At 54.1% G+C, this 25,191-nt stretch overlaps 1 protein-coding gene across 2 annotated transcripts in view; it reads left to right on the forward strand.

The window, feature by feature from the left end:
• The window catches only part of LOC142254241 (inner centromere protein A-like), a 129,272-nt gene that overhangs the window by 32,147 nt on the left and 71,934 nt on the right, over window positions 1-25,191 (forward strand). The window lies entirely within an intron of this gene.

Genomic DNA, 25,191 nt, shown 5'->3' on the forward strand with positions numbered 1-25,191 from the left:
CTATATTCTCCTAGAGGGCTGGACAGCAGCAGCAAAAAAGCATGGGTGCCAAGGCACAGGTTTTCTATGCTGCTTGTATTGCATGTGCTGAAGTGTTCATTTGTACTTATGCTTGTATGCTATACATTGCACTGTACGGTCGCTACTCTTGGATATTTTCTCCTAGATGGCTGGACAACAGCAGCAAAAAAGCAAGGGTGCCAAGGCACAGGCTTTCTATGCTGCTTGTATTGCATGTGCTGAAGTGTTTATGCTTGTATGCTATACATTGCATAGATGGCTAGAATACAGCAGCAAAAAAAAAGCAACACAGGCTTTCTATGCTGCTTTTCCTGCATGTGATACTGTTCCACCGGCAGGTTCCACTGACCCCCATTGTGTGCAATGCACCCCTGTAGCACTTGGTCAGCCGGGGTCTCTACTAGAGGTGGCCAAAGGAACCACCTGTGAACCCTGTCCAGGGACAGGGACGGAGTTGCAGTTTCTGCTGATTAGAGAGTTTGCAGTCCAGACAGGCCATGGGCAATCTTGATTAATGCTCCCTGGCCACCCTCATTTGGAACATAATCAGTGCTCCGGGGGGGGTCCCAGGCATTCCAGGGTGAAGGCTCTGACACGGACGGCAGTCCCAGACAGCCTAAGCTAGCTCGCTGGGTGCGGCACTCGGCTTCATCACTGGTCAAGGTCCCAGCGGGAGGACTCTCTGTATGATGAGGCAGACGTAGCTGATCAGGGCTTTGGTCCTGACACCGCTCTCAATCCGGATACACCGGATGGTGACGCCATAGTGAATGATCTTATAGCGTCCATCAATGGAATGTTGGATATTGCTCCCTCAGCTCCCCCAGTGGAGGAGTCAGCTTTACAGCAGGAAAAATTCTTTTTCAGTATCTCATGCGTATATTGAGTACTTTTCTGGCCACGCTGACTTCAGAGAAGCAGTTCAGAAACACCACGCTTACCAGATAAGCGTTTTCTCCAAACGTATTAAGGATACACGTTATCCCTTCCCCCTGACGTGGTAAAGCGCTGGACCCAGGGTCCAAAGGTGGATCCCCCAATCTCCAGGCTTGCGGCTAGATCCATAGTTGCAGTGGAGATGGGACGTCACTTAAGGCTACTTTCACACTTGCGTTGAACGGTATCCGTTGCATTGCGTTGTGTAACGGATGCAACGGATGTGTTGCATATAGTGACACAACGGATGCAACGGATGCTGCAAAACAACGCAATTCGTTTTGATTTTTTTTTTTTTTTTTTTCCCGGTTTTACCAGCGGCAGACTATAGTGAACGATCAGCTGATCGTTCCCTGCAGCCGGCCGCTGGGTGATCAGCTGATTGCTCCCAGTAGCCGGCCGCCGGGTGATCAGCTGATCGCTCCCGCCCGCCGGGTGATCAGCTGATCGCTCCCGGCTGCCGGGTGATCAGCTGATCGCTCCCTGCAGCCGGCTGCCGGGTGATCAGCTGATCGCTCCCGGCCGCCGGGTGATCAGCTGATCGCTCCCGGCCGCCGGGTGATCAGCTGATCGCTCCCGGCCGCCGGGTGATCAGCTGATCGCTCCCTGCCGCCGGGTGATCAGCTGATCGCTCCCTGCAGCCGGCCGCCGGGTGATCAGCTGATCGCTCCCTGCAGCCGGCCGCCGGGTGATCAGCTGATCGCTCCCTGCAGCCGGCCGCCGGGTGATCAGCTGATCGCTCCCTGCAGCCGGCCGCCGGGTGATCAGCTGATCGCTCCCTGCAGCCGGCTGCCGGGTGATCAGCTGATCGCTCCCGGCCGCCGGGTGATCAGCTGATCGCTCCCTGCAGCCGGCCGCCGGGTGATCAGCTGATCGCTGTCACTTGCCGGCGCCCGGGCATGCCGGCGGGCGGGCGCTCAGCTGAGCGCTGTGACTTGCCGGCGGCCGGGCATGCTGGTGGCCGGTCATTCAGCTGAGCGCTGTCGCTTGCCGACGGCCGGGCGCTCAGCTGAACGTTCGGCCACCGCGAGCCAAAATAAAGTTTGATTTAAAAAAAAAAAAAAAAAAAAAAAGAGCATGCGCAGTGAAATCCAGAGGATTCCGCTGCTCAAAATAACGTTACATGCTGCGTTCCTCCCGCTGGGCGGAAGCAACGGAGCGTCGCCCAGCGGAAGCAACGCAGCTCCTTTTGGTACAATCCGTCAACCATACAAGTCTATGGGAAACAGCGGAATCCGTTAACGGATTCCGCTGTTTCCCAAAAGGGCGGATTGTAACGGAAGGAAAATAACGCAAGTGTGAAAGTACCCTGAAGATGCCATTGACAGACAGATGGATCTCTGGTTGAAATCTGTCTGTGAAGCTATCAGCGTGTCGGTTGCTCCGGCATTCGCAGCCGTATGGGCACTCTAAGCTTTTTCAGCTGGTCTTGCGCAGCTGGTCTTGAGCACATGTACATCTGTGCCGCAGGTGGTGTCCTTAACCTCGCAATGTCTGCATTGCGACTTACCCTAGTAATGCTGTCCTGGGGGGACAGTCGAGGTTTCGGTCCTTCCCAGGCTCGGGCAGGTCCCAATTGTCCTCGTCCAAAAGGGCTCAAAATGCTCAGAGGGGCTCAAATTCCGGCCGGGCTCAATCACGCCCAAGGAAGGCTGCAGGAGGAACCGCTACCAAGGCGGTCTCCTCATGACTTCAGCTCTCTCTCTCCGCATCCGCGGTCGGTGGCATACTCTCCCGCTTGGCGACATTTAGCTGCCGCAGGTCACAGACCGGTGGGTGAGAGACATTGTGTCTCACGTGTACAGGACATTCCCCCCCCCCCCCTACCGAGCCGATGCTCTTCTGCAGGCAGAAGGAGTGGTAATCCCTGTTCCTCTTCAGGAACAAGACACGTTTTTTTCCTCCAATCTGATTGGGGTGCCAAAAAAGGGTGGCTCTTTCCGTTCCGTTCTGGACCTAAAACTGCTCACCAAGCACGTGAAGGCCAGGCGGTTCCGGATGTAACCCTCCGCTCCGTCATTGCCTCAATGTCTCAAGGAGATTTCCTAGCATCAATAGATATCAGGATGCTTATCTCCACGTGCCGATTGCTCCAGAGCACCAGCGTTTGCTACGTTTCGTTATTGAAGACGAGCATCTTCAGTGCGTAGCCCTGCCCTTCGGTCTGGCGACAGCCCTACGGGTTTTCACCAAGTTGAGGGCAGCAGTGGGAGCAGTCCTGCACTCTCAGGGTCACCCTGTGATCTTACTGGGACGATCCAATTGTTAAGGCACCCTCTCAAGAGGCATGCCAACACAGCCTGAACGGGGCGCTGGAGACTCTCCAGAGTTTCGGGTGGATCATCAACTTTTCAAGGTTACATCGGGCACCGACCCAATCGCTGACATATCTGGGCATGGAGTTTCACACTCCCTCAGCGATAGTGAAGCTTCCGCTGGACAAGCAGCGTTCACTACAGACGGGGGTACAGTCTCTCCTTCAAGGCCAGTCACACCCCTTAAGACGCCTCATGCAGAGGCAGTCATTTTCGCGCAGTTTCATCTGCGTCCACTTCAATGGGACATGCTTTGCCAATGGGTTGGGGAGTCGACGTCCCTAGGCAGGAACGTTTCCCTTCTCAGACGGTCAAGGACTCTCTTCCGAGGAGTCCATCCTTCAGATCAATGTTCTGGAAATCTGTGCAGTGTATCTTGCCCTGCAAGCCTTCCAGCAGTGGCTGGAAGGAAAACGGATCCGAATTCAGTCGGACAATTTCACAGTGGTGGCAGACATCGCCCACCAAGGCGGAACACGCATCGCCAAGCCTACCAGGCAATCCGGCGGATTCTGACGTGGGTGGGGGACAAAGCATCCACCATATCCGCAGTTCACATCCCGGGCGTAGAAAATTGGGAAGCAGACTTCCTCAGTCGCCTGGGCATGGACGCAGGGGAATGGCCTCTGCACCCAGAATGGTGTCAGAAAATCTGTAGCAGCTGGGGGATGCCGGACGTCGACCTAATGGCGTCTCGGCACAACAACAAGGTCCCGATTTTCATGGCGTCTCACGAGCAAAGAGCTCTGGCGGCAGGCGCCCTAGTTCAGATTGGTCGCAGTTCCAGCTACCCTATGTGTTTCCACCTCTGGCACTGTTGCCCAGAGTACTACGCAAGCTCAGCTCCGCTTGCCGCCGCGCCATCCTCGTCGTCCCAGACTGGCCGAGGAGGTCGTGGTTCCCGGATCTGTGGCATCTCACGGTCGGCCAACCGTGGGCACTCTCAGACCGGCCAGACTTACTGTCCCAAGGGCCGTTTTTTCCACTGAATTCTACGGCCCTGATCCTGACTGTATGGCCATCGAGTCCGAGATCCTAGCGTCTTCAGGATTACCTAAAGACGTCATTGCCACCATGAGACGGGCTAGGAAGCCGACGTCTGCCAAGATCTACCACAAGACGTGGAAGTTATTCTTATCTTGGTGCTCTGCTTCGGGAGTGTCTCCCTGGCCATTTGCATTGTCTCCTTTTTTCCTCCCTTCCTGCATCTGGATTGGGAAAAGGTTTGTCGCTCGGCTCCCTTAAAGGACAAGTCGCAGCGCTGTCGGTATTCTTTCAGAAGCGCCTAGTACGACTTCCTCAGGTACGCACGTTCCTGCAGGGGGGTTATCACATTGTCCCTCCGTACAAGAGGCCGTTAGACCCATGGGATCTGCACAGGGTATTAATTGCTCTCCAGGAGCCGCCCTTCGAGCCTTTGAGGGATGTTTTCACTTTCTCGACTTTCACAGAAAGTGGCCTTTCTGGTAGCGGTCACGTCTCTTCGGAGAGTGTCCGAGCTAGCAGCGCGGTCATCCAAAGCTCCCTTCCTGGTGTTCACCAAGATAAGGTAGTGCTGCGTCCGATCCCAGAGTTTCTCCCTAAGGTGGTATCCCCTTTTTATCACAATCAGGATATCTCCTTACCTTACTTTTATCCATTTCATCGGTATGTAATGGCTTTGCATTGTTGGATCTGGTGTAGAGCACCCAGAATCTACATTCCCGCACGGCGCCCCTGCGCCGCTCGGATGCACTCTTTGTCCTTGTCACTGGTCAGCGCAAGGGATCGCAGGCTGCAAAATCCACCCTGGCTCGATGGATCAAGGAACCAATTCTTGAAGCCTACCGTTCTGCGGGGCTTCCGGTTCCATCAGGGCTGAAGGCCCATTCTACCAGAGCCGTGGGTGCGTCCTGGGCATTACGACACCAGGCTACGGCTCAACAGGTGTGCCAGGCAGCTACCTGGTCGAGTCTGCACACTTTCACCAAACATTATCAGGTGCATACCTATGCTTCGGCGGACGCCAGCCTAGGTAGAAGAGTCCTGCAGGTGGCAGTTGCCTCCCCGTAGGGGAGGGCTGTCTTTGCAGCTCTAACATGAGGTATTTCTTTACCCACCCAGGGACAGCTTTTGGACGTCCCAATCGTCTGGGTCTCCCAATGGAGCGCCGAAGAAGAAGGGAATTTTGTTACTTACCGTAAATTCCTTTTCTTCGGCGCTCCATTGGGAGACCCAGACGATTGGGTGTATAGCACTGCCTCCGGAGGCCACACAAAGCAATTACACTAAAAAGTGTAAGGCCCCTCCCCTTCTGGCTATACACCCCCAGTGGGATCACTGGCTCACCAGTTTTCTGCTTTGTGCGAAGGAGGTCAGACATCCACGCATAGCTCCACTGTTTAGTCAGCAGTAGCTGCTGACTATGTCGGATGGAAGAAAAGAGGGCCCATATGGGGCCCCCAGCATGCTCCCTTCTTTCCCCACTTGTGGTTTGTAAGGTTGAGGTACCCATTGCGGGTACAGAGGCTGGAGCCCACATGCTGTTTTCCTTCCTCATCCCCCTGAGGGGCTCTGAGGAAGTGGGATCTTACCGGCCTCCAAGCCCTGAGGCCGGGCTCCGTCCACAGACCCATTGAACCTGCTGGATAAGGAGCCGGGGTACCGTTCAGGGACATGGCCCTGCAACTTTCAGGTACTCTGTGTCCCCGTACTGACAGGCACGCACACGCCAGACTTGCTGGGTGTGTTAGTGCGCCGGGGACAGTGGCGCTGCACGCTGGGGTTTGAGTCACAGCAGCTTAGCTGTGTGACTTCATGTGCTGGGAACTACCGCGCCGGCCACTCTCGGAGCGGCGGCGCGGCTGGGACTTGTAGTGCGCCGGGGACTTAGCGCCGACCGGGCTTTTACGGCGGCGGCGCTTATAACTTTAGTCCCCGGCTTTTGCGGCCTAGCTCCGCTTCGTTCCCGCCCCCTCCCTGTCAATCAGGGAATGGGACAGACGCTGTGTAATCGTCAGCGCCGAGGGCTGGAGCCTTATTTACATGCTCCAGCCCTCTCACTAGGCACAGTGGGACGCAGTTTCCCGCTTTTGGTCCGAGCACGCCCAGGGCCCGCCCCCCCCCTCCACAGGACGCCGGCAGCCATTCCTGCATGCAGTCTGGCTGGAGGACGGACACAGGCTCTGGGAGACCCAGACTAGGGATTTCTGGCGACCACACACCCGCGTTTAGCGGGCGGTAAGCAGCACATTAGTGCTGGCCCCACTAGTGCCACAGTGTAGTATTGGTGTACTTTTTCCTGTACCAGACATATATATATATATATATATATATATATACTGTACTGTACGGTCGCTTCTTGGCTGTATACCCCTATATTGCTCTGAGGAGACAGCAACATGTCATCCACAAAACGCAAGGGTGCCAGGGCACGGGCTGTATACATTGCTTGTACAGCATGTGGGGCTAATCTACCAGCAGGCTCCAACGACTCTCATTGTGTGCAATGTTCAGTCCCAGTGGCACTTCGTCAGCCAGAGCCTATGGTGGTGGTAGCCCAGGCAGAGACGCCTGTGAACCCTGCCCCGGTGACGGGGACAGAATTTGCAGTCTTTGCTGATAAAATGTCTGACTATGACAAAAATCCTGGAGACCTTGCAGTCCAGGCCAGTTGCTCAGACCATGGACACTGCTGTGTCTATGTTCCCCGGTCCCCCTCAGTTGGAACTAATCCGTACTTCAAGGGGGTCCCAGGCATCACAGGCTGAGGACTCTGACTCTGATGACAGTCCCAGGCCGCCTAAGCGAGCTCGCTGGGAGAGACCCTCCACGTCGTCACGCGGGTCAGGGTCTCAGCGAGAAGGGTCTCTATATGATGAGACAGAGATGGGTGATCGGGAGTCTGGTCCTGACACCGCACTCAATTTGGATACGCCAGATGGTGACGCCATGGTAAATGACCTTATAGCGGCCATCAATAGGCTGTTGGATATTTCTCCCCCAGCCCCTTCAGCAGAGGAGGCAGCTGCCCAGCAGGAGAAATTCCATTTCCTGTATCCCAAGCGTAAGTTGAGTACTTTTCTGGACCACTCTGACTTCAGAGAATCTATCCAGAAACACCATGCTTATCCGGACAAGCGTTTTTCCAAACGTCTGAAGGATACCCGTTATCCCTTTCCCCCTGACGTGGTCAAACGCTGGACCCAGTGTCCAAAAGTGGACCCTCCAATATCCAGGCTGGCAGCTAGATCCATAGTTGCAGTGGAGGATGGGGCTTCACTTAAAGATGCCAATGACAGACAGATGGACCTTTGGTTGAAATCTGTGTATGAAGCTATTGGCGCGTCGTTTGCTCCAGCATTCGGGGCCGTGTGGGCGCTCCAAGCTATTTCAGCTGGTCTGGCACAGGTGGACTCTTTCTTAAGTCCAGCAGTGCCGCAAGTGGCGTCCTTAACTACGCAAATGACTGCGTTTGCGACCTACGCTATCAATGCGGTACTAGACTCTACGAGCCGTACCTCAATGGCATCCGCCAACTCTGTGGTTTTGCGCAGAGCCTTGTGGTTAAAAGAATGGAAAGCAGATTCTGCTTCTAAAAAATGTTTAACCAGCTTGCCGTTATCTGGAGACAGACTGTTTGGTGAGCAATTGGCGGAAATCATTAAACAGTCCAAAGGTAAGGACTCTTCCTTACCCCAGCCCAGATCAAGCAAACCTCAACAGAGGAAGTGGCAGTCAAAGTTTCGGTCCTTTCGAGGCTCGGGCAAGCCCCAATTCTCCTCGTCCAAAGGGACTCAGAAAGAGCAAAGGAGCTCTGATTCCTGGCGGACTCACTCACGCCCCAAGAAAGCAACCGGAGGTACCGCTTCCAAGGCGGCTGCCTCATGACTTTCGGCCGCCTCCCTCCGCATCCTCGGTCGGTGGCAGACTCTCCCGCTTTTGCGACATTTGGCTGCCACAGGTCAAAGACCGGTGGGTAACAGACATTTTGTCTCACGGATACAGGATAGAGTTCAGTTCTCGTCCTCCGCCTCGGTTCTTCAGAACTTCCCCACATCCCGACCGAGCAGATGCCCTTCTGCAGGCGGTGCATTCTCTAAGAGCAGAAGGAGTGGTGGTCCCTGTTCCTCTTCGGGAACAAGGACAAGGTTTTTACTCCAATCTCTTTGTGGTGCCAAAAAAGGACGGCTCATTCCGTCCTGTTCTGGACCTAAAACTGCTCAACAAGCATGTGAACGCCAGGCGGTTCCGGATGGAATCCCTCCGCTCAGTCATTGCCTCAATGTCTCAAGGAGATTTCCTAGCATCAATAGACATCAAAGATGCTTATCTCCACGTGCCGATTGCTACAGAGCACCAACGCTTTCTACGCTTCGTGATAGGAGACGACCATCTTCAGTTCGTAGCTCTGCCATTTGGTCTGGCGACAGCCCCACGGGTGTTCACCAAGGTCATGGCGGCAGTGGTAGCAGTCTTACACTCTCAGGGACACTCTGTGATCCCTTACTTGGACGATCTACTTGTCAAGGCACCCTCTCAGGAGGCATGCCAACTCAGCCTGAACGTTGCACTGGAGACTCTCCAGACGTTCGGGTGGATCATCAACTTCTCAAAGTCAACTCTGTTACCGACGCAATCACTGACGTATCTTGGCATGGAGTTTCATACTCTCTCAGCGATAGTGAAGCTTCCGCTGGACAAGCAGCGGTCACTACAGACTGGGGTGCAGGCTCTCCTTCAAAGTCAGTCGCACTCCTTAAGAAGACGCCTCATGCACTTCCTCGGGAAGATGGTGGCGGCTATGGAGGCGGTTCCGTTTGCGCAGTTTCATCTGCGCCCACTTCAATGGGACATTCTCCGCCAATGGGACGGGAAGTCAACATCCCTGGACAGGAAAGTCTCCCTTTCCCAGACGGCCAAGGACTCTCTGCAGTGGTGGCTTCTTCCCACCTCATTATCACAGGGAAGATCCTTCCTACCACCGTCCTGGGCGGTGGTCACGACAGACGCGAGTCTGTCAGGATGGGGAGCAGTTTTTCTCCACCACAGGGCTCAGGGTACGTGGACCCAGCAGGAGTCCACCCTTCAGATCAATGTTCTGGAAATCAGAGCAGTGTATCTTGCCCTACTAGCCTTCCAGCAGTGGCTGGAAGGAAGGCAGATCCGAATTCAGTCGGACAACTCCACAGTGGTGGCATACATCAACCACCAAGGGGGGACACGCAGTCGGCAAGCCTTCCAGGAAGTCCGGCGGATTCTGATGTGGGTGGAAGCCACGGCCTCCACCATATCCGCAGTTCACATCCCCGGCGTAGAAAACTGGGAAGCAGACTTCCTCAGTCGCCAGGGCATGGACGCAGGGGAATGGTCCCTTCACCCGGACGTGTTTCAGGAAATCTGTCGCCGCTGGGGAAGGCCGGACGTCGACTTAATGGCGTCCCGGCACAACAACAAGGTCCCAGCCTTCATGGCACGGTCTCGCGATCACAGAGCTCTGGCGGCAGACGCCTTAGTGCAAGATTGGTCGCAGTTCCGGCTCCCTTATGTGTTTCCACCTCTGGCACTCTTGCCCAGGGTGCTACGCAAGATCAGATCCGACTGCAGCCGCGTCATTCTCGTCGCCCCAGACTGGCCAAGGAGGGCGTGGTATCCGGATCTGTGGCATCTCACGGTCGGCCAACCGTGGGCACTACCAGACCGACCAGACTTGCTGTCCCAAGGGCCGTTTTTCCATCGGAATTCTGCGGCCCTGAACCTGACTGTGTGGCCATTGAGTCCTGGATCCTAGCGTCTTCAGGATTATCCCAAGGGGTCGTTGCCACCATGAGACAGGCTAGGAAGCCCACGTCCGCTAAGATCTACCACAGAACGTGGAGGATATTCTTATCCTGGTGCTCTGCTCAGGGAGTGTCTCCCTGGCCATTTGCATTGCCTACATTTCTTTCTTTCCTGCAATCTGGGTTAGAAAAAGGTTTGTCGCTCGGCTCCCTTAAAGGGCAAGTCTCGGCGCTATCCGTCTTTTTTCAGAAGCGTCTAGCACGACTTTCTAAGGTACGCACGTTCCTGCAGGGGGTTTGTCATATCGTACCCCCGTACAGGCGGCCGTTAGATCCATGGGATCTGAACAGGGTACTGGTTGCCCTCCAGAAGCCGCCCTTCGAGCCTCTGAGGGAGGTTTCACTTTCTAGACTATCACAGAAAGTGGCTTTTCTGGTAGCGATCACATCTCTTCGGAGAGTGTCTGAGCTAGCAGCGCTGTCATCCAAGGCTCCCTTCCTGGTCTTCCACCAGGACAAGGTAGTGCTGCGACCCATTCAGGAGTTTCTCCCGAAGGTGGTATCCTCTTTTCATCTTAATCAGGATATCTCTTTGCCTTCTTTTTGTCCTCATGCAGTTCATCGCTATGAGAAGGATTTACATTTGTTAGATCTGGTGAGAGCACTCAGAATCTACATTTCCCGCACGGCGCCCCTGCGCCGTTCGGATGCACTCTTTGTCCTTGTCGCTGGTAAGCGCAAAGGGTCGCAGGCTTCCAAGGCCACCCTGGCTCGATGGATCAAAGAACCAATTCTTGAAGCCTACCGTTCTGCTGGGCTTCCGGTTCCATCAGGGCTGAAGGCCCATTCTACCAGAGCCGTGGGTGCGTCCTGGGCATTACGACACCAGGCTACGGCTCAACAGGTGTGCCAGGCAGCTACCTGGTCGAGTCTGCACACTTTCACCAAACATTATCAGGTGCATACCTATGCTTCGGCGGACGCCAGCCTAGGTAGAAGAGTCCTGCAGGCGGCAGTTGCCTCCCCGTAGGGGAGGGCTGTCTTTGCAGCTCTAACATGAGGTATTTCTTTACCCACCCAGGGACAGCTTTTGGACGTCCCAATCGTCTGGGTCTCCCAATGGAGCGCCGAAGAAGAAGGGAATTTTGTTACTTACCGTAAATTCCTTTTCTTCTAGCTCCTATTGGGAGACCCAGCACCCGCCCTGTTGTCCTTCGGGATTTTTGGTTGTTTTTCGGGTACACATGTTGTTCATGTTGAATGGTTTTCAGTTCTCCGACGTTACTTCGGAGTGAATTTGTTTAAACCAGTTATTGGCTTTCCTCCTTCTTGCTTTTGCACTAAAACTGGTGAGCCAGTGATCCCACTGGGGGTGTATAGCCAGAAGGGGAGGGGCCTTACACTTTTTAGTGTAATTGCTTTGTGTGGCCTCCGGAGGCAGTGCTATACACCCAATCGTCTGGGTCTCCCAATAGGAGCTAGAAGAAAAGGAATTTACGGTAAGTAACAAAATTCCCTTCTTCTTTGTCGCTCCATTGGGAGACCCAGACCATTGGGTGTATAGGCTATGCCTCCGGAGGCCGCACAAAGTATTACACTAAAAGTGTAAAGCCCCTCCCCTTCTGCCTATACACCCCCCGTGCTCCCACGGGCTCCTCAGTTTTTTGCTTTGTGCGAAGGAGGCAGACATGCACGCACAGCTCCACAGATTGGTCAGCAGCAGCTGCTGACTATGTCGGATGGAAGAAAAGTGGGCCCATATAGGGCCCCCAGCATGCTCCCTTCTCACCCCACTCTTGTCGGCGGTGTTGTTAAGGTTGAGGTATCCATTGCGGGTACGGAGGCTGGAGCCCACATGCTGTTTTCCTTCCCCATCCCCCTCAGGGCTCTGGGTGAAGTGGGATCCTATCGGTCTCCAGGCACAGGAGACCGTGCTTCATCCACAACTCCTGTGGAGCCTGCTGGATAGGAGCCGGGTACCGTTCAGGGACATGGCCCTGCTACTTGGAGGTACTCTGTATCCCTGTGGGGACCGCGCACAGCAACACTACAGCTTTGCTGGGTGTGCTAGTGCACCGGGGACCGCGGCGCTGACCGGGTTAAAATGTGCCATTACACACTCAGCGTTGCTGAGTGTGTTTTATGTATAGGGACTGCCGCGCTGACCGCCGCTGCCGCGGAAACACTGCGGCGTGGCTGGGACTTGTAGTGCGCCGGGGACTTCCGCGCTGGCCGCGCTTATACGGCGGCCGCGCTTATTACTCGAGTCCCCGGCTTTTTGCGGCCTAGTTTCCTTTTCCTCCCGCCCTCAGCCCTGACAGGCAGGGGAAGGGCGGGAAGCTGCACAGAACGAGCAGCACTGAGGGCTGGAGCATGCTTTGCATACTCCACCCCTCTCACTGTGCACAGTGCGGCTCCAGTTCCCGCACTTTCTCGGCCATGCCCACGACTCCCTCCTCTCCTCAGGACGCCGACAGCCATTCCTGTCAGCTCCTCGGACGCAGCAGAGGGGGACAAAGTCTGGGAGACCCAGGCAGGGACTTGGGTGGCCTCACAACCGCTTGAAGCGGGTGGTAAGCAGCACCTGTGGTGCTAGCCCCATTGTGCAGTACTGTAACTATACTGTATATGTTTATGGTATATACTTTACACTGTATGGTGCACAGTTGATTTCTGGCTATATACCCTATTGTGTTGCTCAGGGAAGATAATAGCATGGCGCCCACAAAAGGCAGGGGTGCCAAAACACAGGCTTATTATGCTGCCTGCGCCGCATGTACGACCCCGCTACCGGCAGGTTCCACTGACCTTCATTGTATACAGTGCTCGTGCCCTGTGACACTTACTCAGCCAGAGCCTCTACTAAGAGGGGCCCAGGGGGAGCCACCTGCTGACAATGTCCAGGTGACGGGGACAGAGTTTGCAAAACTCTCTGAGACTATGGCTAAGATACTAGAAGCCTTGCAGTACAGGCCGGTATCTCAGCACAGGGACTCTGTTGAATCTTTGTTCCCTGGCTCCCCTCAGTTGGACCAACAATGTCCTCCAGGGGTATCTCATAGATCCCAGGCTGAGGGTTCTGACACAGACCCCAGCCCCAGACCGACTAAGCGAGCTCGCTTAGATTTTCCCTCGACATCATCATATTGTTCAGGGTCTCAGCGAGGGGAATCTCGAGTTGATGAAGCGGAGGTAGCTGATCAGGATTCTGATCCTGAGGGCGCTCTCAATCTTAATACTCCAGACGGGGACGCCATAGTGAACGATCTTATTGCATCCATCAATCAAATGCTGGATATTTCTCCCTCAGTCCCTCCAGCAGAGGAGTCGGCTTCTCAGCAGGAGAAATTCCGGTTCAGGTTCCCCAAGCGTACACAGAGTATGTTTCTGGACCACTCTGATTTCAGAGAGGCAGTCCAGAATCACCATGCTTGTCCAGATAAGCGTTTTTCTAAGCGCCTTAAGGATACACGTTATCCCTTTCCACCTGACGTGGTTAAAGGTTGGACTCAGTGTCCCAAAGTGGATCCTCCAATCTCCAGACTGGCGGCTAGATCCATACTTGCAGTGGAAGATGGGGCTTCACTCAAGGATGCCACTGACAGGCAGATGGAGCTCTGGTTGAAATCCATCTATGAAGTGATCGGCGCTTCTTTTGCCCCAGCATTCGCAGCCGTATGGGCGCTACAAGCTATCTCAGCAGGTCAAGCGCAAATTGAAGCAGCCACATGCACGTCCGCGCCACAAGTGGTGTCCATTACCACTCAGACCTCGGCATTTGCGTCTTACGCTATTAATGCTGTCCTGGACTCTGCGAGCCGTACGGCGGTGGCAGCCGCCAATTCGGTGGTACTCCGCAGGGCCTTGTGGCTACGGGAATGGAAGGCAGATTCTGCTTCCAAAAAGCGCTTAACCAGTTTGCCAATTTCTGGCGACAGATTGTTTGGCGAGCGTTTGGATGAAATCATCAAACAATCCAAGGGAAAGGATACATCCTTACCCCAGCCCAAACCGAACATACCCCAACAGAGGAGAGGGCAGTCGAGGTTTCGGTCCTTTCGGGGCGCGGGCAGGTCCCAATTCTCCTCGTCCAAAAGGCCTCAGAAAGAGCAAAGGAACTCTGATGCATGGCGGTCTAAGTCACGTCCTAAAAAGACCACCGGAGGGGCAGCTAACAAAGCGGCTTCCTCATGACTTTCGACCTCCTCATCCCGCATCCTCGGTCGGTGGCAGGCTCTCCCGCTTTTGCGACACCTGGCTGCCACGAATAAAAGACCGCTGGGTGAGAGACATTCTGTCTCACGGTTACAAGATAGAGTTCACCTCTCGTCCCCCGACTCGATTCTTCAGGTCATCCCCGCCTCCCGAGCGAGCAGAGGCTCTTCTGCAGGCGCTGCGCACTCTGAAGGCAGAAGGAGTGGTGATCCCTGTTCCTCTTCAGCAACAGGGCCACGGTTTTTACTCCAACTTGTTTGTGGTCCCAAAGAAGGACGGGTCTTTCCGCCCTGTCCTGGTCCTGAAACTGCTCAACAAACACGTAAAAACCAGGCGGTTCCGGATGGAATCCCTCCGCTCCGTCATCGCCTCAATGTCCCAAGGAAATTTCCTTGCATCGATCGATATCAAAGATGCTTATCTCCACGTACCGATTGCTCCGGAGCACCAGCGCTTCCTGCGCTTCGCCATAGGAAACGAACACCTGCAGTTCGTGGCACTGCCGTTCGGTCTGGCAACAGCCCCACGGGTTTTTACCAAGGTTATGGCTTCTGTAGTAGTGGTCCTACACTCTCAGGGTCACTCGGTGATCCCGTACTTGGACGATCTGCTGATCAAGGCACCCTCTCAAGAGGCATGCCAACGCAGCCTCGAAGCTACCCTGGAGACTCTCCAGAGTTTCGGGTGGATCATCAATTTTCCGAAGTCAAATCTGACACCGGCCCAATCGCTGACATATCTTGGCATGGAGTTTCATACCCTCTCAGCGATAGTGAAGCTTCCGCTGATCAAGCAGCAGTCACTACAGAAAGGGGTACAATCTCTCCTTCAAGGCCAGTCACACCCCTTGAGGCGCCTCATGCACTTCCTGGGGAAGATGGTGGCAGCAATGGAGGCAGTCCCTTTCGCGCAGTTTCACCTGCGTCCTCTTCAATGGGACATCCTACGCAAATGGGACAGGAAGCCGACGTCCCTCGACAGGACTGTCTCCCTCTCTCAAGCGACCAAAGCTTCCCTTCGGTGGTGGCTTCTTCCCACTTCATTATCAAAGGGGAAATCCTTCCTACCCCCATCCTGGGAGGTGGTCACGACGGACGCGAGTCTGTCAGGGTGGGGAGCGGTTTTTCTCCACCACAGGGCTCAGGGTACGTGGACCCAACAAGAGTCATCGCTTCAGATCAATGTTCTGGAAATACGGGCAGTGTACCTTGCCCTGAAAGCGTTCCAGCAGTGGCTGGAAGGCAAGCAGATCCGAATTCAGTCGGACAATTCCACAGCGGTGGCATACATCAACCACCAAGGCGGCACACGCAGTCGGCGAGCCTTCCAGGAAGTCCGGCGGATTTTGCTGTGGGTGGAAGCAACGGCCTCCACCATCTCTGCAGTTCACATCCCAGGCGTGGAAAACTGGGAAGCAGATTATCTCAGTCGCCAGGGCATGGACGCAGGGGAATGGTCCCTTCACCCGGACGTGTTTCAGGAGATCTGTTGCCGCTGGGGCATGCCGGACGTCGACCTCATGGCGTCCCGGCACAACAACAAGGTACCGATGTTCATGGCACGGTCTCAAGATCCCAGAGCTCTGGCGGCAGACGCCTTAGTTCAGGATTGGTCGCAGTTTCAGCTCCCTTATGTGTTTCCTCCGCTGGCACTGTTGCCCAGAGTGTTACGCAAGATCAGGGCCGACTGCCGCCGCGCCATCCTCGTCGCTCCAGACTAGCCGAGGAGGTCGTGGTACCCGGATCTGTGGCATCTCACGGTCGGCCAACCGTGGGCACTACCAGACCGACCGGACTTGCTATCCCAAGGGCCGTTTTTCCATCTGAATTCTGCGGCCCTCAACCTGACTGTGTGGCCATTGAGTCCTGGATCCTAGCGTCTTCAGGGTTATCTCAAGACGTCATTGCCACTATGAGACAGGCTAGGAAACCAACGTCCGCCAAGATCTACCACAGGACGTGGAAAATTTTCCTGTCGTGGTGCTCTGCTCAGGGTTTTTCTCCCTGGCCTTTTGCCTTGCCCACTTTTCTGTCCTTCCTTCAATCTGGACTGGGAAAGGGTTTGTCGCTCGGCTCCCTTAAGGGACAAGTCTCAGCGCTCTCTGTGTTTTTCCAGAAGCGCCTTGCCAGGCTTCCACAGGTACGCACGTTCCTGCAGGGGGGTTTGTCACATTGTTCCTCCTTACAAGCTGCCTTTAGAACCCTGGGATCTGAACAGGGTGTTGAGGGTTCTTCAGAAACCACCATTCGAGCCAATGAGAGATATTTCTCTCTCACGCCTTTCGCAGAAAGTGGTTTTCCTAGTTGCAGTCACTTCTCTTCGGAGAGTGTCTGAGCTAGCAGCGCTGTCATGCAAAGCCCCTTTCCTGGCGTTTCACCAGGACAAGGTGGTTCTACGTCCGGTTCCGGAATTCCTCTCTAAGGTGGTATCCCCCTTTCATCTCAATCAGGATATCTCCTTACCTTCTTTTTGTCCTCATCCAGTTCACCAATGTGAAAAGGATTTGCACTTGTTAGATCTGGTGAGAGCACTCAGACTCTACATTTCTCGTACGGCGCCCTTGCGCCGCTCGGATGCACTCTTTGTCCTTGTCGCTGGCCAGCGTAAAGGGTCACAGGCTTCCAAATCAACCCTGGCTCGGTGGATCAAGGAACCAATTCTCGAAGCTTACCGTTCTGCTGGGCTTCCGGTTCCCTCAGGGCTGAAGGCCCATTCTACCAGAGCCGTGGGTGCGTCCTGGGCTTTAAGGCACCAGGCTACGGCTCAGCAGGTGTGTCAGGCGGCTACCTGGTCGAGCCTGCACACTTTCACGAAACACTATCAGGTGCATACCTATGCTTCGGCGGATGCCAGCCTAGGTAGACGAGTCCTTCAGGCGGCGGTTGCCTACCTGTAGGAAGGGGCCGTTTTACGGCTCTATTACGAGGTATTATTTTACCCACCCAGGGACTGCTTTTGGACGTCCCAATGGTCTGGGTCTCCCAATGGAGCGACAAAGAAGGGAATTTTGTTTACTTACCGTAAATTCCTTTTCTTCTAGCTCCAATTGGGAGACCCAGCACCCGCCCCTGTTTTTTTGTGTACACATGTTGTTCATGTTGAATGGTTTCAGTTCTCCGATATTCCTTCGGATTGAATTTACTTAAAACCAGTTTATAATTTTTTCCTCCTTCTTGCTTTTGCACCAAAACTGAGGAGCCCGTGGGAGCACGGGGGGTGTATAGGCAGAAGGGGAGGGGCTTTACACTTTTAGTGTAATACTTTGTGCGGCCTCCGGAGGCATAGCCTATACACCCAATGGTCTGGGTCTCCCAATTGGAGCTAGAAGAAAAGGAATTTACGGTAAGTAAACAAAATTCCCTTCATCCTGGTGTGCTAACGGTTTTCCTCCATGGCCGTTTGCCTTACCCACTTTTCTTTCATTCCTTCAATCTGGAATGGACAAGAGTTTGTCACTCGGCTCTCTCAAGGGCCAAGTATCGGCGCTCTCCGTGTTTTTTCAAAAGCGTCTAGCCAGGCTTCCGCAGGTCCGCACGTTCCTGCAGGGAGTTTGCCACATAGTCCCACCTTACAAGCGTCCCCTGGAACCCTGGGATCTTAACAGGGTTCTAACGGCTCTTCAGAAACCACCTTTCGAGCCGCTGCGGGATGTCTCTCTATCACGTCTTTCGCAGAAGGTGGCCTTCCTAGTGGCAGTCACATCACTTCGGAGAGTGTCTGAGCTAGCAGCGCTGTCTTGCAAAGCCCCCTTCCTGGTGTTTCACCAGGATAAGGTGGTTCTGCGTCCGGTCCCGGAATTTCTCCCTAAGGTGGTATCCCCTTTTCATCTCAATAAGGATATCTCCTTGCCTTCATTTTGCCCTAATCCAATTCACCAGTGTGAAAAGGATTTGCACTCTTTGGATCTTGTGAGAGCACTCCGGCTCTACGTGTCTCGCACGGCGCCCCTGCGTCGTTCAGATGCGCTCTTTGTCCTTGTCGCTGGCCAGCGTAAGGGCTCGCAGGCTTCCAAGTCAACCTTTGCTCGGTGGATCAAGGAACCGATTCTCGAAGCCTACCGTTCTTCTGGGCTTCCGCTTCCTTCAGGGCTGAAAGCCCATTCTACCAGAGCCGTGGGTGCGTCCTGGGCATTGCGGCACCGGGCTACGGCTCAGCAGGTATGTCAGGCAGCTACGTGGTCTAGTCTGCACACTTTCACGAAACACTATCAAGTGCATACCTATGCTTCGGCAGACGCCAGTCTAGGTAGGCGAGTTCTTCAGGCGGCGGTTGCCCACCTGTAAGAGGGGGCCGTTTTTCGGCTCTTTTTATTGAGGTATTCTTTTACCCACCCAGGGACTGCTCTTGGACGTCCCAATTGTCTGGGTCTCCCAATGGAGCGACAAAGAAGGGAATTTTGTTTACTTACCGTAAATTCCTTTTCTTCTAGCTCCTATTGGGAGACCCAGCACCCGCCCCTGTGCCCTTCGGGCTGGTTGTTCTTTTGTGTACACATGTTGTTCATGTTGAATTGTTCTTTTGGTTCATGGTCTTTAGTTCTCCGAACAGCCTTCGGATTGAATTTACCCTAGACCAATTTATAAGTTTTCTCCTTCCTGCTTTTGCACCAAAACTGAGGAGCCCGTGGTCCACGGGAGGGTGTATAGGCAGAGGGGAGGGGTTACACTTTTTAAAGTGTAATACTTTGTGTGGCCTCCGGAGGCAGAAGCTATACACCCAATTGTCTGGGTCTCCCAATAGGAGCTAGAAGAAAAGGAATTTACGGTAAGTAAACAAAATTCCCTTCTTTGGCGTTTGGAATTTTTTTGCCGCTACACTGTTTACGGATCACATTCATTGATTTTATATTTTGATCGGGCATTTCTGAACGTGGCGATACCAAATGTGTGTATTTTGTATTTCTTTGTCGCTCCTTATTGGGAGACCCAGACAATTGGGTGTATAGCTATGCCTCCGGAGGCCACACAAAGTATTACACTAAAAGTGTAAAGCCCCTCCCCTTCAGCCTATACACCCCCCGTGCTGCCACGGGCTCATCAGTTTTTATGCTTTGTGCGAAGGAGGTCAGACATGCACGCATAGCTCCACAGCTTAGTCAGCAGCAGCTGCTGACTATGTCGGATGGAAGAAAAGAGGGCCCATAACAGGGCCCCCAGCATGCTCCCTTCTCACCCCACTCTTGTCGGCGGTGTTGTTAAGGTTGAGGTATCCATTGCGGGTACGGAGGCTGGAGCCCACATGCTGCTTTCCTTCCCCATCCCTCAATTAGGGCTCTGGGTGAAGTGGGATCCTTTCGGTCTCCAGGCACAGGAGACCGTGCTCCATCCACAGCTCCTGAGGACCATGCTGGATAGGTGCCGAGTATCGTTCAGGGACATGGCCCTGCTACTTTGAGGTACTCTGTGTCCCCGTGGGGACCGCGCACAGCAACACTCCAGCATTGCTGGGTGTGCTAGTGCACCGGGGACAGCAGCGCTGACTGCGTTTGTGCCATTACACACTTCAGCGTCGCTGAGTGTGTTCGTGTAGGGGGACTGCCGCGCTGACCGCCGCTGCTATGGTTATCACTGCGGCGCGGCTGGGACTGTTAGTGCGCCGGGGACTTCCGCGCTTATACGGCGGCCGCGCTTATAACTCGAGTCCCCGGCTTTTGCGGCCTAGTCTCGTTTTCTTCCCGCCCCCAGCCTTGCCAATCAGGGGAAGGGCGGGACGCTGTACAGGACGGCAGCACTGAGGGCTGGAGCATGCTTTGCATACTCCACCCCCCTCACTCTGCACAGTGGGGCACCAGTTCCCGCACTTTTCTGGGTCACGCCCACGGCTCCCTCCTCTCCTCAGGACGCCGGCAGCCATTCCTCTCAGCTCTGCTAACGCTGGAGAGGAGAGACAAGCTCAGGGAGACCCAGGCAGGATTTCTGGTGCCCACACAACCGCTTTGCGCAGGTGGTAAGCAGCACCTGTGGTGCTGGCCCCACTAGTGCAGAAGTGTACTTATAGATTATATGATTATAGACTATACTTTACACTGTATGGTGCACTGTTGATTTTTGTCTATATACCCTCCTGTATTGCTCAGAGGAGACAACAGCATGTCGTCCACAAATAGCAAGGGTGCCAAAGCACAGACTTACTATGCTGCCTGTGCAGCATGTACGGCTATACTGCCGGCAGGTTCCACTGACCCTCATTGTGTGCAATGCTCGGCCCCTGTGGCACTTACTCAGCCGGAGCCTCTGCTAAGGGTGGCCCAGGGAGAACCACCTGTTAACACTGTCCAGGTGACAGGGACGGAGTTTGCAGTTTTTACTGAAAGACTTTCTGAGACTATGGCTAAGATATTAGAAGCCTTGCAGTCCAGGCCGGCATCTCAAGCCAGGGGCACTGTGGAATCATTGCCCCCTGGTCCCCCTCAGTTGGAACAGCAATGTCCTCCCGGGGTGTCTCATGGATCCCAGGGTGAGGTCTCTGACATGGAACGCAGTCCCAGACCGATTAAGCGAGCTCGCTATGATATCCCCTCGACATCATCACAATGTTCAGGGTCTCAGCGAGAGGACTCTCTGTATGATGAAGCGGAGGTAGCTGATCAGGATTCTGATCCTGAAGCCGCTCTCAACCTTGATACTCCTGATGGGGATGCCATAGTGAATGATCTTATTGCGTCCATCAATGAAATGTTGGATATTTCTCCCTCAGCTCCTCAAGTGGAGGAGTCAGCCTCTCAGCAGGAGAAATTCCGTTTCAGGTTTCCCAAGCGTACAAAGAGTATGTTTCTGGACCACTCTGACTTCAGAGAGGCAGTCCAGAAACACCGAGCTTGTCCAGATAAGCGGTTTTCCAAGCGCCTTAAGGATACACGTTACCCTTTCCCCCCTGACGTGGTCAAGGGCTGGACTCAGTGTCCCAAGGTGGATCCTCCAATCTCTAGACTTGCGGCTAGATCCATAGTTGCAGTGGAAGATGGAGCTTCACTCAAGGATGCCACTGACAGACAGATGGAGCTCTGGTTGAAATCCATCTATATAGCTATCGGCGCGTCTTTTGCGCCAGCATTCGCAGCCGTATGGGCACTCCAAGCTATCTCAGCTGGTCAGGCGCAAATTGACGCACTCACACGTACGTCTGCGCCGCAGGTGGCGTCCATAACCTCTCAAACGTCGGCATTTGCGTCCTACGCTATTAATGCTGTCCTGGACTCTGCGAGCCGTACGGCGGTTGCAGCCGACAATTCGGTGGCAATACGCAGGGCCTTGTGGCTGCGAGAATGGAAGGCAGATTCGGCTTCCAAAAAGTGCTTAACTGGATTGCCATTTTCTGGCGACCGTTTGTTTGGTGAGAGATTGGATGAAATCATCAAACAATCCAAGGGAAAGGAAACATCCTTACCCCAGGCCAAACCAAAAACACCCCAACAGAGGAGGGGACAGTCGAGGTTTCGGTCCTTTCGGGGTGCGGGCAGGTCCCAATTCTCCTCGTCCAAAAGGCCGCAGAAGGATCAGAGGAACTCCGACGCATGGCGGTCTAAATCACGCCCTAAAAAGACCGCCGGAGGTGCCGCTACTAAGGCGGCTTCCTCATGACTTACGGCCTCCTCACACCGCATCCTCGGTCGGTGGCAGGCTCTCCCGCTTTTGCGACACCTGGCTGCCACAAGTAAAAGACCGTTGGGTGAGAGACATTTTGTCTCACGGTTACAGGATAGAGTTCAGCTCTCGTCCTCCGACTCGATTCTTCAGAACATCTCCGCCTCCCGAGCGAGCCGAGGCTCTTCTGCAGGCGGTTGGCATTCTGAAGGCAGAAGGAGTGGTGGTCCCGGTTCCTCTTCAGCAACAGGGTCACGGTTTCTACTCCAACCTGTTTGTCGTTCCAAAGAAGGACGGGTCCTTCCGTCCTGTTTTGGACCTAAAACTGCTCAACAAACACGTAAGGACCAGGCGGTTCCGGATGGAATCCCTCCGCTCCGTCATCGCCTCAATGTCCCAAGGAGATTTCCTAGCATCGATCGATATCAAGGATGCTTATCTCCACGTACCAATTGCTCCAGAGCATCAGCGCTTCTTGCGCTTCGCCATAGGAGACGAACACCTTCAGTTCGCGACACTGCCGTTCGGCCTGGCGACAGCCCCAAGGGTTTTCACCAAGGTCATGGCTACAGTAGTTGCGGTCCTCCACTCTCAGGGTCACTCAGTGATACCTTACTTAGACGATCTGCTGGTCAAGGCACCCTCTCAAGAGGCATGCCAACACAGCCTCAACGTTACTCTGGAGATTCTCCAGAGTTTCGGGTGGATCATCAATTTTCCAAAGTCAAATCTGACACCGGTCCAATCGCTGACATATCGTGGCATGGAGTTTCATACTCTTCCAGCGATAGTGAAGCTTCCGCTGGACAAACAGCGTTCACTACAGACAGGGGTGCAATCTCTCCTTCAAGGTCGGTCACACCCCTTGAGGCGCCTCATGCACTTCCTGGGGAAGATGGTGGCAGCAATGGAAGCAGTCCCTTTCGCGCAGTTTCACCTGCGTCCACTTCAATGGGACATCCTACGCAAGCGGGACAGGATGCCGACGTCCCTAGACAGGAACGTCTCCCTCTCTCAGGCAACCAAAGCTTCCCTTCGGTGGTGGCTTCTTCCCACCTCATTATCGAAGGGGAAATCCTTCCTACCCCCATCCTGGGCGGTGGTCACGACGGACGCGAGTCTGTCAGGGTGGGGAGCAGTTTTTCTCCACCACAGGGCTCAGGGTACGTGGACTCAGCAAGAGTCCTCACTTCAGATCAATGTTCTGGAGATCAGGGCAGTGTATCTTGCCCTAAAAGCGTTCCAGCAGTGGCTGGAAGGCAAGCAGATCCGAATTCAGTCGGACAACTCCACAGCGGTGGCTTAAATCAACCACCAAGGTGGGACACGCAGTCGGCAAGCCTTCCAGGAAGTCCGGCGGATTCTGCTGTGGGTGGAAGCCACAGCATCCACCATATCCGCAGTTCATATCCCGGGCGTAGAAAACTGGGAAGCAGACTTTCTCAGTCGCCAGGGCATGGACGCAGGGGAATGGTCCCTTCATCCGGACGTGTTTCAGGAGATCTGTTGCCGCTGGGGGATGCCGGACGTCGACCTAATGGCGTCACGGCACAACAACAAGGTCCCAACATTCATGGCTCGATCTCAAGATCACAGAGCTCTGGCGGCAGACGCTTTAGTTCAGGATTGGTCGCAGTTTCGGCTTCCTTATGTGTTTCCTCCTCTGGCACTGTTGCCCAGAGTGTTACGCAAGATAAGGGCCGACTGCCGCCGCGTCATCCTCGTCGCTCCAGACTGGCCGAGGAGGTCGTGGTACCCGGATCTGTGGCATCTCACGGTCGGCCAACCGTGGGCACTGCCAGACCGACCAGATTTGCTGTCTCAAGGGCCGTTTTTCCATCTGAATTCTGCGGCCCTCAACCTGACTGTGTGGCCATTGAGTCCTGGATCCTAGCGTCTTCAGGATTATCTCAAGAGGTCATTGCCACTATGAGACAGGCTAGGAAACCAACGTCCGCCACACAGGACGTGGAAAATATTCCTGTCGTGGTGCTCTGCTCAGGGGTTTTCTCCCTGGCCATTTGCCTTGCCCACTTTTCTGTCCTTTCATCTCAATCAGGACATCTCCTTACCCTCGTTTTGTCCTCATCCAGTTCACCAATGTGAAAAGGATTTGCACTTGTTAGATCTGGTGAGAGCACTCAGACTCTACATTTCTCGTACGGCGCCCCTGCGCCGCTCGGATGCACTCTTTGTCCTTGTCGCTGGCCAGCGTAAAGGGACACAAGCTTCCAAGTCAACCCTGGCTCGGTGGATCAAGGAACCAATTCTCGAAGCTTACCGTTCCTCGGGGCTTCCGGTTCCCTCAGGACTGAAGGCCCATTCTACCAGGGCCGTGGGAGCGTCCTGGGCCTTGCGACACCAGGCTACGGCTCAGCAGGTGTGTCAGGCAGCTACCTGGTCGAGCCTGCACACTTTCACGAAGCACTATCAGGTGCATACCTATGCTTCGGCAGATGCCAGCCTAGGTAGGCGAGTCCTTCAGGCGGCAGTTGCCCACCTGTAGGACGGAGCCGTTACGGCTCTATTATGAGGTATTATTTACCCACCCAGGGACTGCTTTTGGACGTCCCAATTGTCTGGGTCTCCCAATAAGGAGCGACAAAGAAGAAGGGAATTTTGTTTACTTACCGTAAATTCCTTTTCTTCTAGCTCCAATTGGGAGACCCAGCACCCGCCCCTGTTTTTGTATACACATGTTGTTCATGTTAAATGGTTTCAGTTCTCCGATATTCCTTCGGATTGAATTTACTTTAAACCAGTTTATAATTTTTTCCTCCTTCGGGCTTTTGCACCAAAACTGATGAGCCCGTGGCAGCACGGGGGGTGTATAGGCTGAAGGGGAGGGGCTTTACACTTTTAGTGTAATACTTTGTGTGGCCTCCGGAGGCATAGCTATACACCCAATTGTCTGGGTCTCCCAATTGGAGCTAGAAGAAAAGGAATTTACGGTAAGTAAACAAAATTCCCTTCTTTTTTAACCCTTTAATTTTCAATGGGGTGAAAGGGGGGTGATTTGAACTTTTTTTTAGTTTTTTTTTTAATTTTTTTAAAACTTTTTTTTTTTTTTTTACTTCATTATTTTACTAGTCCCCCTAGGGGGCTATAGCGATCAGCAATCCGATCGCTCTGCCCTATCTGCAGATCTCTGCTACAGAGCTGAGAACTGCAGATTTGCTGCTTTATTTTCAATGCCGGCTGTATTCCGGCATTGAGAGGAAGTGAGTCATGTTAGTTACAGGCGTCATCACATGACCCTGTGCTACCATGGCAACCACCGAAAGTCACGTGATCATGTCATGAGACTTCCGGCGGGGGCGGGGTAAGTGACTGTCATGGTGGCGCCCATATACATATTGCTGC

The sequence above is a fragment of the Anomaloglossus baeobatrachus genome, chromosome 10 (assembly GCF_048569485.1).
Source record: "Anomaloglossus baeobatrachus isolate aAnoBae1 chromosome 10, aAnoBae1.hap1, whole genome shotgun sequence".
NCBI classification, from domain to species: domain Eukaryota; kingdom Metazoa; phylum Chordata; class Amphibia; order Anura; family Aromobatidae; genus Anomaloglossus; species Anomaloglossus baeobatrachus.